Raw genomic sequence first — 10439 nt, 5'->3', positions numbered from 1 at the left:
GAAATAGAGTCTAGATTGTTGGAATTATAAAAAACCTTCCACTCACCTTCTTCACTTTCCTTAGCATCATGGTGAACCAAGAAGTGGCAGACATTGATATCCCCCCTGTTTTCGGCCTTTATCTGTCCCAAGATTTCACCACGAAGGTAGGAGGATAGCTCTCTTTGGATTGGTCTCACCTCATCCTTAGGAATAAGCATGAGACTAGGTTAAAGATATTGTCTAAACCTCTCCATTTAGAGCACATAGTTGATGAAGTTATGATTAACTTTGAAGCTGCCCACACGTCCATCTCTGGAAGTGAAATAAAATATGTAGAGATATTAGAAGATGAAGAAATAACCGGAGGCCGATCCGTAGATCAAGAGGTTTTCCTGAATGAATTCATAGATGCAAATCCTTATGGCAATTACCACGCTACTGGAATTAGGACGTATGTGATATTTTATGAAGACCAACCAATCCCTAAGTTGTCAAAGGACCTGCAAAACAAAGAAAAAGAAAAAGAAGACCTGACCTCCAAACTCTGGACCCCCCACTTTGACTGGATCAGATGCAAGACAGGACCAGGAGTAGGCATTTGTCTCATTTTTCCTTCCAAAGAGCAGACCTTGAGGTCTTTCCGGATTTAGTTTGCTTGTTCAAACAATGAGGCAAAGTACAAAGGTTTGATTCATGGTTTGATCCTTGCAGAACGCCTCGGGGTCAAACAACTAAAAGTTTTGGGGGATTCAGAGTTAGTCATCCATTAGGTTTGGGGAATATCATCTACAAAGCATGTCCACATGCATTTATACCATCATAGAGTTTGGGACCTGATTGAGAGCTTTGAAGATTTTAATATTCAAAGGATTCCTCGGAAGAAAAACAAATCCACCAACTACATGGCCACAATAGGATCATAGTTTGATCATGCATCAAAATTATTGGAAAACAAACATTCAGTCTTGGTAGTCGTCAGACCTGGTATACCAGACAATGATACCCATTAGCAAGTTTTTGAAAGTGATGAGCATATAGGCATGTTCATCAAGCAATCTGGGGAGTTCACAAATCAATTGCAGCATAAGGTGTTTGAGGCATATGGCGACCAAGTGATCCAATTAAAGACAAACAAACTTCATAAAGGTTTGATTACATCGGAAAAACTTTTTGATTCCAAAGATTATATGAATGATAAAAGGAAATTCACGACAGATAAAGAGGATTATACCGAACTCCATGTTGGGGATGATCGGAAGCTCAAGGTGGATAAAGGTGTTCCCCAACATGATAGAGACAGGATAATTAACTTCTATGTCAAATATATCAAGGTAATCGCATGGTCATATGATGATCTCCATGGGTATAACACAGAGGTAATCCAACATACCATTGAGCTTTTTGAAGGAGAAAATCATGTCTGATAGAAGCAACATCTGGTCAATCCCAAATTAGAGTCCTTGATGTCTCTAAAGTTGTGGAAGTTAATCGATGCTTGGATTATCTATCCCATTAAGCATAGCACCTCGGTTTCTACTTTGTACCAGTCTAGAAAAAGAATGGATACATCTGCCTCTGTGTGGATTCTCGAGACTTAAATAGGGCATCCTTGAAGGACCACTACCCTTTACCTCCAATGGACCATATCCTACATACAGTAGCCGGGTCTGAAATGTTCTCGATGCTTGATATCTTCTCCGGGTAAATCCAAGTCCTTGTCAAACCAAAGGATCAACATAAAACCATGTTCGCCACCAAATGGGGAACGTTCTCCTATCAAAAGATGCCTTTTGGGTTGTCTAATGTTGGTGCTACTTTTTAGAGGGCTTGAGTATAGCCTTCTGGGAGATGATTAACAAGATAATTCTTATTTACTTGGATGATTTGACAGTTTTTTCGAAGCACAAAGAAGATCACTTCGACCTTTTGGAGCTAGGTTTTCAGAAGTGCAAGGAGTTTGGCGTCTCTCTTAACCCTAAGAAATGTATCTTCGGGGTTCCTCAAGGGAAGTTTCTAGGACATGTGGTGTCCAAAGGAGTGTCAATTGACCCAGACTGGGTGAAAACTATAAAAGATCTCCCCTTGTCGATGAATAAGAAGGGTGTCCAATCTTTTTTGGGAAAGATCAATTTTAACAGCTGATTCATTTCAGATTTTGCTAGAATGGTAATATTGATCACCCTTATGCTTAAGAAGGATACACATTTCAAATGGACACCGGAAGCGAAGAGAGATTTTGAGAAAATTAAAGAAGGTATCTCATTTGCCCCTGTCCTGGCTAATCCAGATATGTCCAAGGATGTCTACATGTATGTTTATGCCAATAGTTTAAGTATTGTTGTTGTACTAACACAGAAAGATGCAAAAGGTACATGGGAGCATCCAATTGCTTTCCATTCAAAAATGCTAAAATTGTATGAGACTAAGTACAACTTTGTTGAAATACAAGCATTCGCCATTGTAAAAGGCTTAAAGAAGTTTAAGTATTTCATTGCTTGTAATAAGACCACTGCCTATGTCGATCATCTTGCAGTCTGTGAATGCATCATGGAAGGAGAAATCACTGAAAAGGGGCTAATTGGATTACCAAGATCCTTGAATATGACATTGATGTCAGGCCTACCAAGGTAATCCAAGGCAAAGCTCTCTGTGAATACTTAGCTTAGAAACCTGAGGACCTAGGAGAAACTCAAGATGAGACAGTTTTGATGCATACAAAACCGGCGGAGAGGACCTGGATCACCAACCAAAAACTCTTCATGCAAATTAGAAATTTTCCTCCAGACCTCCTCGCAGTAAAGAAAAGGTTCTACAGGCTATAGAATAGCAACTATTGGTTGTTGGAGGCGTCTTATTCAAGAGAAACTTTGATGGAGTTCTACTCCATTGTGTGGATAGGCAGCAGGCCGAAAAGATTTTGCATGAGTTTCATAGCGGCCCCACAGGGGTTCATTTCTCAGCACAAACAATAATAATGAAAATCACCCGCACAGGCTATTGTTGGCCCTCATTGTTTAAAGATGTGCATGCCCTTGTTTGGAAATGCAAAGAATGTCATTTCTACGTTGGAAAGCACAGAAATGTAGCTATGTCTCTTAGGCCTATAATGGTTGATGAGCCTTTCGCCCAGTGGGGGCTCGACTTCATAGGAATGGTCAATCCACCATCTTTTATTGGCCACAAATGGATCCTCATAGCTACAAAATATTTCACACCATGGACAAAATCAGTGCCACTGAAGAATGCAACTAAAACAAAGATTCTGATCTTCTTAGTGGAGCTAGTTACAAGGTTTGGTTTGTCGAGGACCATAAGATTAGATAATGCTAGAGCTTTCATAGGGAATTGGTTGGTCGAATCCACCAATAAAAATTTGATCCATTTTATTAAAAGGATTGGGGCATAATATAAAAGGGAGTGGCATTGCCATTTGAAAAGCAAAATCTGGACGGATAGAGTAATTCCCAAGAAAGAACTAAAGAACTCCTTGTACAAGCTTGTATACGGGAAAGAAGCACATTTTCCAATTTCATCAGAAGATTCCATCCTTATAGCTCTTGAAATGCTTAGAGCTGGCAGAAAATGAGCTAATAGAAGTAAGATTGGTAGAGCTTTTAGAATTGTAAGAAGAAAGAGAGGTGGCTTTTGATTCCCTCCAAAACCGCTAACAAATCATAAAGAAATGGTTTGATAGAAAGATCTCAGAGCCTATTTTTAAACAAGGGGATCTCATCTTAAAATATAACGAACACAGGGCCAAACTGGGACACCATGCCAAGTTTGACGGCTTGTGGGAAGGTTCATTCTACATTGTTGAATGAAAAGGTTTCAATGCTTTCCTGTTGGAGGACTCACAAGGTGAGCTATTGGAGATCCATCTCAAATATTTTTATTAGGCTCTTCCTTCTTTTTGTGTGTAAATATTGTAAATAGTGTTGCTTTTTGTTGTTCGGAGGCCCCTTCTTGTCCTAGTTTTTTTAAGCTTTAGTTCTGAGTCATTTTAACCCTTAAAAGCAAAAGAAAAAAATGACAAACATTCGGAGTCAAAGAAGCCATCTAAGCCGAAAACAAAATGTCTTTTATATTATATATATGGTTTCTTTACACATCTACATTCAAAAAGGCTCTTAGGCCATTGTATCATCTAAGCAAAATACAAAAGATAAGGAAACTTGTTGTTAAGAAGGGCTTGATTATTATTCATCATCATCTTCCTCCTCTTCTTCGAACTCCTCTTCAAAATTTGAGTCTGAGTCCGAGAATTGTAGAATCACTTGAAGGATGGGAGGATCCTCTAGGGTCAGGATTCCTGGGAAGATGTAATCTCGAAAGTCTGAATACCATGTTACTGTAAAGCGGAAAAATCGAACCCTTGTTGTTCTCCCCTCCCCAACTCCAAGGAGAGAGAAGGGAGAGTCACTAGGGTTGATGGTTTTCACTTATGAGAGACTTTACATCCAAAAGAGGGGTTGAAACCCACAAGATCCAATCCCACACAATGCAAGATTGGATTCTATATGAGTTTCAAGGGTTAAGACATCAAGGATACCCTCTTTTGTAAAGAATGTAGATAGAAAGATTGAACTAGGAATGCATGTAAAGTAGGAAAGATTCACTTATAAACAAAGATAGGGATATGGGATGAAGCTGTGGACTTGGAATTAGCAGTAAAATGTCGAGACGGTGCTGTTCTACAAATTTGAGCGAAAGTTGACGGGACGATGGCGCCCGGCGTGCACACAGTCCTTTGAAAAATCCGCGAAATGAAGGAGGATCTGTTCGTCTCTGCACAAGGATTCCAGATCTTCAATTTCAGCCGCGTACCTGCAACCTACACATAGAAAAGAGAGGACGATTGGGGGGTTAGGGATGAGGGGTTTGCCTTTAGGTCAAACCCCGGTTTTGGAATTAACCAAGAAATGAGAATGTTGTAAATGTAAATGTTTGTAATGTAAACAAGTATTGATACCTTGTTGTAAGAATGTTTGTATTCTTACATGCGAAGGTGTAATGTATGTAGTATGTTGTATGTTGTATGTGATCTCCTCTTCAATGGTTGAATCCTTGTCTTGAATGCAACACCTAGCCTTGAATGGAGACTTAGAATACTCAATTGCTTGAAGGAATGCTTGAATGCTTGAATGCTTGAATGTTTGAATATTGCTTCCGCGTCTTGCTCTTACTTATTTCCTTTTTTCGACCTCCTCAAATAGGAGAGGAAATGTAGTTTATATACTTGCCAATTAGGGTTGATAGACTGATTTTTCCGACCTTGGGCCGACATAGCAACCATATTTTCCAATTTGCAAACTTAAAGACCCGATGCCCAAAAGAGACCGGGCCCAAAATAGGGCCAGGGACCAGGGCGCTGGGCACCATGGTCCTGGGGGACTAGGGCACTGGGCACCCTAGTCCAGAAGGACCAGGGCACTGGGTGACCTGGTCCCACCTCCCGGAACAGTAGGGTACAAGGAGGGATCAGGCCAGGGTGCAGAAAAATGCAGTTTTTGATGTTGTAAACAGGTTTCGGGGTCTCCATTCAGGTTCAACGTTGCGCCGCCATCGTGAAGACCCAAATGCAGTCGAAATTGCAAGTGTCACAATTTTAGGACGCTACAGTTACCCTTTTTTCTTTGACCAAGATGTGGATCTTCAACAAGAAATCAGCCGCTCGCCATGATTGGTAGCGGTGTGTCATGATCGACATGGTTTTAAAACTAGAGACCAAAGGCACCCATAGAACTACCTCGTCATGATCTATATAATGCCTTAGGTCTAAGGCCGCAGGGATACCTCGGATAGGGTTTGCAAAGGCAACCATCTCCTCCAATCCACCCAGATATTTCTCATGAAAAAGTAGGTCAATCAGCTACATAGTAAGGTGTTTGGACAAGCCAATATCCTGCAGGGAGGCGACAAAATGGGAGGTCATATCCGTGTTTACATGGTATCGGTCTACAGAGCCTACAAAATATTCTCCTAAGACCCATTTGATGGCATCTATGACTATAGGGTTACTATGGGTCATCATTAATTGCAGATGATGGTCCGAGATATTTCCTAAGAAGGCAACTTGACTGCCTATGCTCACTAGTCTAATAGGAGTATCTATTAATTATATCCTATGCGGTGGATTACTCCTATTATAAACCACCAAGGCCTAATTTGCAGTCTGATCACAATGGCTTCCTCAAGCGGTATTTATAGAAAGATTAAGCCTAAAGCAGTATCAATGGCTCAACCATTAATACAATTTGGCATTAATGGTGTTTATTTTTGCACAAATTAGCCTTTAATCATCCCTCCTGCACTGCCATTTCAGAGGATGTGCAAACCACGAGCTTCCACCATGTGTCTATCTGTAATATTTTCTTTTGTAGCAGATCTTTAATAATCTCTTGCGTATATATGTTCGACAAGCCTTCATAAATATGCATAGGACAAGGACCCCTTTTACCAAGGATGTCGTACTATCCAGTGTAAAATATTTCAAATGACGGCGGTAAAGGATTGATCGCCTCACTATCCAGTGAGCTGGCAGTAGTGCGCATAGCACCTGAAATAATTATGCACGTATGTGCGAGTTGGCCACTTCACCAAGGTAACTCTTGGTTAACGTACCATTCAACGTGATTTTCAAGGACCCCTTCCTCATGAATAGGTTTTGTCAAGGATAAAATGAGCATGAAATAGTAAGATAAAACAACCACAAAGTTTTCCAGCATCTAAGTGTTAAGTTTTGAGAAAACACGATAGAATGGCATCATCTGCAAGAGTTTCTGGTACCTCTTTCAATTGCCAATATCTGGATATTTTTTGGGATGCGTCTTTTGCTGCACATGTCATACCTCCAAAGCCCGAGCGCCCATATACTAAGGTGAAGGTGAAAGGTCCTGTCAAAGACACTGTTGTGATTGCGGATAGTTTCGAAGATGTTTTTGATCCAAACCTCCATTTTCAGCCTATCAGATATGGAAAAAGAGTAGTTCAAATAAATCTGCCTTTCACCTTTGGCACTCTGGTCTCCCACGGTATATGGATCCTATGGTGCCTCATTGCCCTGATTTCATTGATGCATGCATCAAGAATTTTACCCCAAACCAACCAATAATTGAAGGAGAATCACTAAGAGTAGTTATTAGTGTAGAAACCGTCAGGGATATGTTGTGTATCCCTCAAGTTGATAACAATACGACAATTTTCAAGAAAAAGGCCCTAGAGGGTTATTGGTGGAACATAGACACCGTTGTTGGTTTATGTAAGGACCTGATGAAAAGGGATCCACAGATTGTCAAGCTTCCTCAATTCCCCTTAGCTTATAGTGCTCTCAAACTGCAAGTTGCGAAAGACATTGCATTAATGCTAACGTATGGTTTTGGTCTGGATGATGATAGAGATATTCACCCATTTCATATGGGTTTCTTGTTTAAGTTTCGCAAGCAAAAAAAAGCTTTCTATTTTGACTTCATGAATGTCTCGGTGCATGAGATGGTGAAGCAGCTAATGAATTTCAAAAAGCAACACAGGTTCAAGTACACTTATTTCTTCGTCCACATGTTTCTGCACCATAATCCTGACCTTTCTAAGGAATCCATAGAGGTGTCAATCTATGACGAATAGAATAGAATGAATCCTGTAATAGTATGGACCCATTTGTTGTCTACCACACATGATGCCTATGCATTTTTAGAGGCCCTTTTAGCCCCTGAAATGCAAGATTTGAGTAAGATAAATACAGGCTCAATCACCTATTTTTCAAATACGCAAATTGCCTGGATGACATCCAATTTCCTCCTGTGTGATTGGTATCTAGGACCACACTTTTCTTTCATCATAACTCATGGGTTCACTAAGGAGCCTTTTTGCCTCTCGCGGTCTATTACGGATCGCACCTTGGCCCTAAACATGTTTAGGCAACTGGTTGAGCAACACATAGGTGCACGAAGGCATGGGGTTGCCATATTCAAGGACAACAGGATAATTGGACCCATTGTTGTCTCTAAAAGACTTAGTGCAGAAGGCATGCTCATTTCAAAGCTGGTGCAACTAGGCCTCATTGTTATTGATGATAAATGGATGTCTTACCTCAAGGAAGAATCCTATAACACATGTACCGCGCGGGTCCCCCATCACTGAGTTTCCCATAAGACTGTTTTCATAGAAGAAATTTTATTGATCAACAGTCATCAAGATCATAATCTTCAAAATTCAACCAAGCTTCAAAATCCTTTTCTTGTGTTTCAAGTTCTTGGGAGAAAATTCCTATGTCATTATCCACCTCTGTCCTTACAATGTCAAGGTTGTTGAAAATGGTGCAAGATGAACTCGAGAGTCGTGTGCCTTGGCTTAGCATTCAATCCATCCATTCTCCTATAGCTCTGCTCCTTGATGTTGCTTGCTCATCTCTCTTAACAAATTGGTCATCCAAAGAAGTTGCCACTGGTTCAGCAACTTTTGAAGACTTGGTCCCTTTGATAAGAATTGAGGTGAGTTGCTCAATTCGTGCCTTAAGTTGATCTTTCTTGACCTTATCCTCATCATACCTGGAAACTAAAACATCCAAGGGGGATTGAGCATCCTATGCCACATAATCATGAGTTTTCTTACCTAGATCAATCCTTTGAATGGTATAATCTGAGTCCTGGACTTGTCCAATGATAGCACCCTAAGGAGGAATAAAAATCTCAACATATTTATTCCTATTCTTACAAACTTTTACCCTCGACAAAGTTTTGGCTTTCTTGACCATCTTGGGTTTCACAAGAATAAGTTGACTGAAATCAAAGTCTTCAGGAGAAATTGCTTGTTTCTTTCTTTTAGGTGCATTCGACATCAACCAAGGAGGTAAAGTTGTATCATCATCCTCACCTGCTACCATCTCTTGAGAGGGATTGATAGAATCCTGGATGGTGGTGGTTACTATAGGAGAGGTCATGATCATGACATGAGGAGGATTCCCAAGGGATGATTCATTGGATCTAGGAATTGCTTCATTCATGAATTTATCAAAATTATCCATCATGGTTGCAGATACTTCAGGCAATGAGGGAAAAACAAAAAATACATTCTCAATATTGTCATGTGGTGTGTCTAAAGTGAACTCACTAGCACTAGTGGAAGATACATGAATAACACTTGAAGGGGAAATACATGTGACCAGTGGAGGCTCGGGCTCAAAAGTAGAAATAAGAACTTCTGACATAGATGAAGGAGAAGATATCTGAAGTAAGGATTCATCTACTTGTGATATTTCTTCTTCATTAAATTCATTTTGATCTTGATCACCCCCTTGATCAGAAATTAACTCTTCATTAGGATGTTCACCCTCCTCTTGTTCATTTGGTACTTCTAACTCTGATATCTCCTTAACATTAGAACTTGAGAGTCCTCCTTGAGCTTTTCCTTTCTTAGACCCAACTATGAACTTCAACTTAGGAGCCTTTGCTAGAGTGGCAAGGTCCTGCTTGTTCTTAGTTCTAATCTCTGATCTTCTTCCCATTGGGCCAACAGTGTCATCATTAGAACTAGAAGAGAAAGGTTTCATGGGAACACCATGCAAAGATAACCAAATATTAGTATTCGTAAGAATAATTTGAATCATTCCCTAATGGAGGTACATTCCTTTTGTGACCATTGAATGAGAGGCAAAGGAGTAGAAGAAAATTTATTCTTCTCATACATAGGATTCAAGATATCATCCCCTTCCTCCAGATCATCAGGAATATCAGCAAGGCGAAAGTTTTTAATCTTTTCAACGGTCAGTCGATAATAGTCAAGTTTCCTTACATCATGCTTATACCTACAATTAACCCAAACATCTTCAATTCGATGCACATGTACATATGCCATCTTTAGCTTATTTCTCATTCCTTTGTAATCGAATTCCTTCCTGGTTTTGAAGAGCCTCATGGTAACCCTTCTCATTTCCTCCTCCATTGGTCTGGTTTTGAAAATGGAAGTAATGGAGTATCTACCAATGGAAAGAGAAGATTTCAAACCTATCTTATGAGAACCTAATTGGGCCTCATGTACAACATTTATTTGACGAGCTAGTTTCATCAATACAATCTTATCAAAAGGATACCTAGGGAGCATGAAAGGCTCACTACTGAAACAACCAACCCTGAGATATGTGAAAGTTGGAAATTGGAGGAACATGCATCCATATTGGTTAACCACTTCCCAAGCATGATCAAACATCCTTTTATTGTATAAATTCTTGTTCAATTTATTTCCAGCTTCATCCTTTACACTTCTACTAATGGGTCAAAGTGATTTGCAATTGTCACTACGAACTTGGGGTCCTAAGCTGACATTAGGAAAGTGACCGCTAGATGAATTCCACTATTGATAAGGGCTTCCATGTCGCGGTATGAGGGTGGTTTCTCAATCCTCTTAAGAAACTCAATTAGGTCAACATGACCTATCTCTATATCTCTTATGTGATCAATGTTTGA

Source organism: Cryptomeria japonica, chromosome 11, assembly GCF_030272615.1.
Source record: "Cryptomeria japonica chromosome 11, Sugi_1.0, whole genome shotgun sequence".
Classification (NCBI taxonomy): Eukaryota; Viridiplantae; Streptophyta; class Pinopsida; order Cupressales; family Cupressaceae; genus Cryptomeria; species Cryptomeria japonica.
This window is presented reverse-complemented; position numbering follows the sequence as displayed.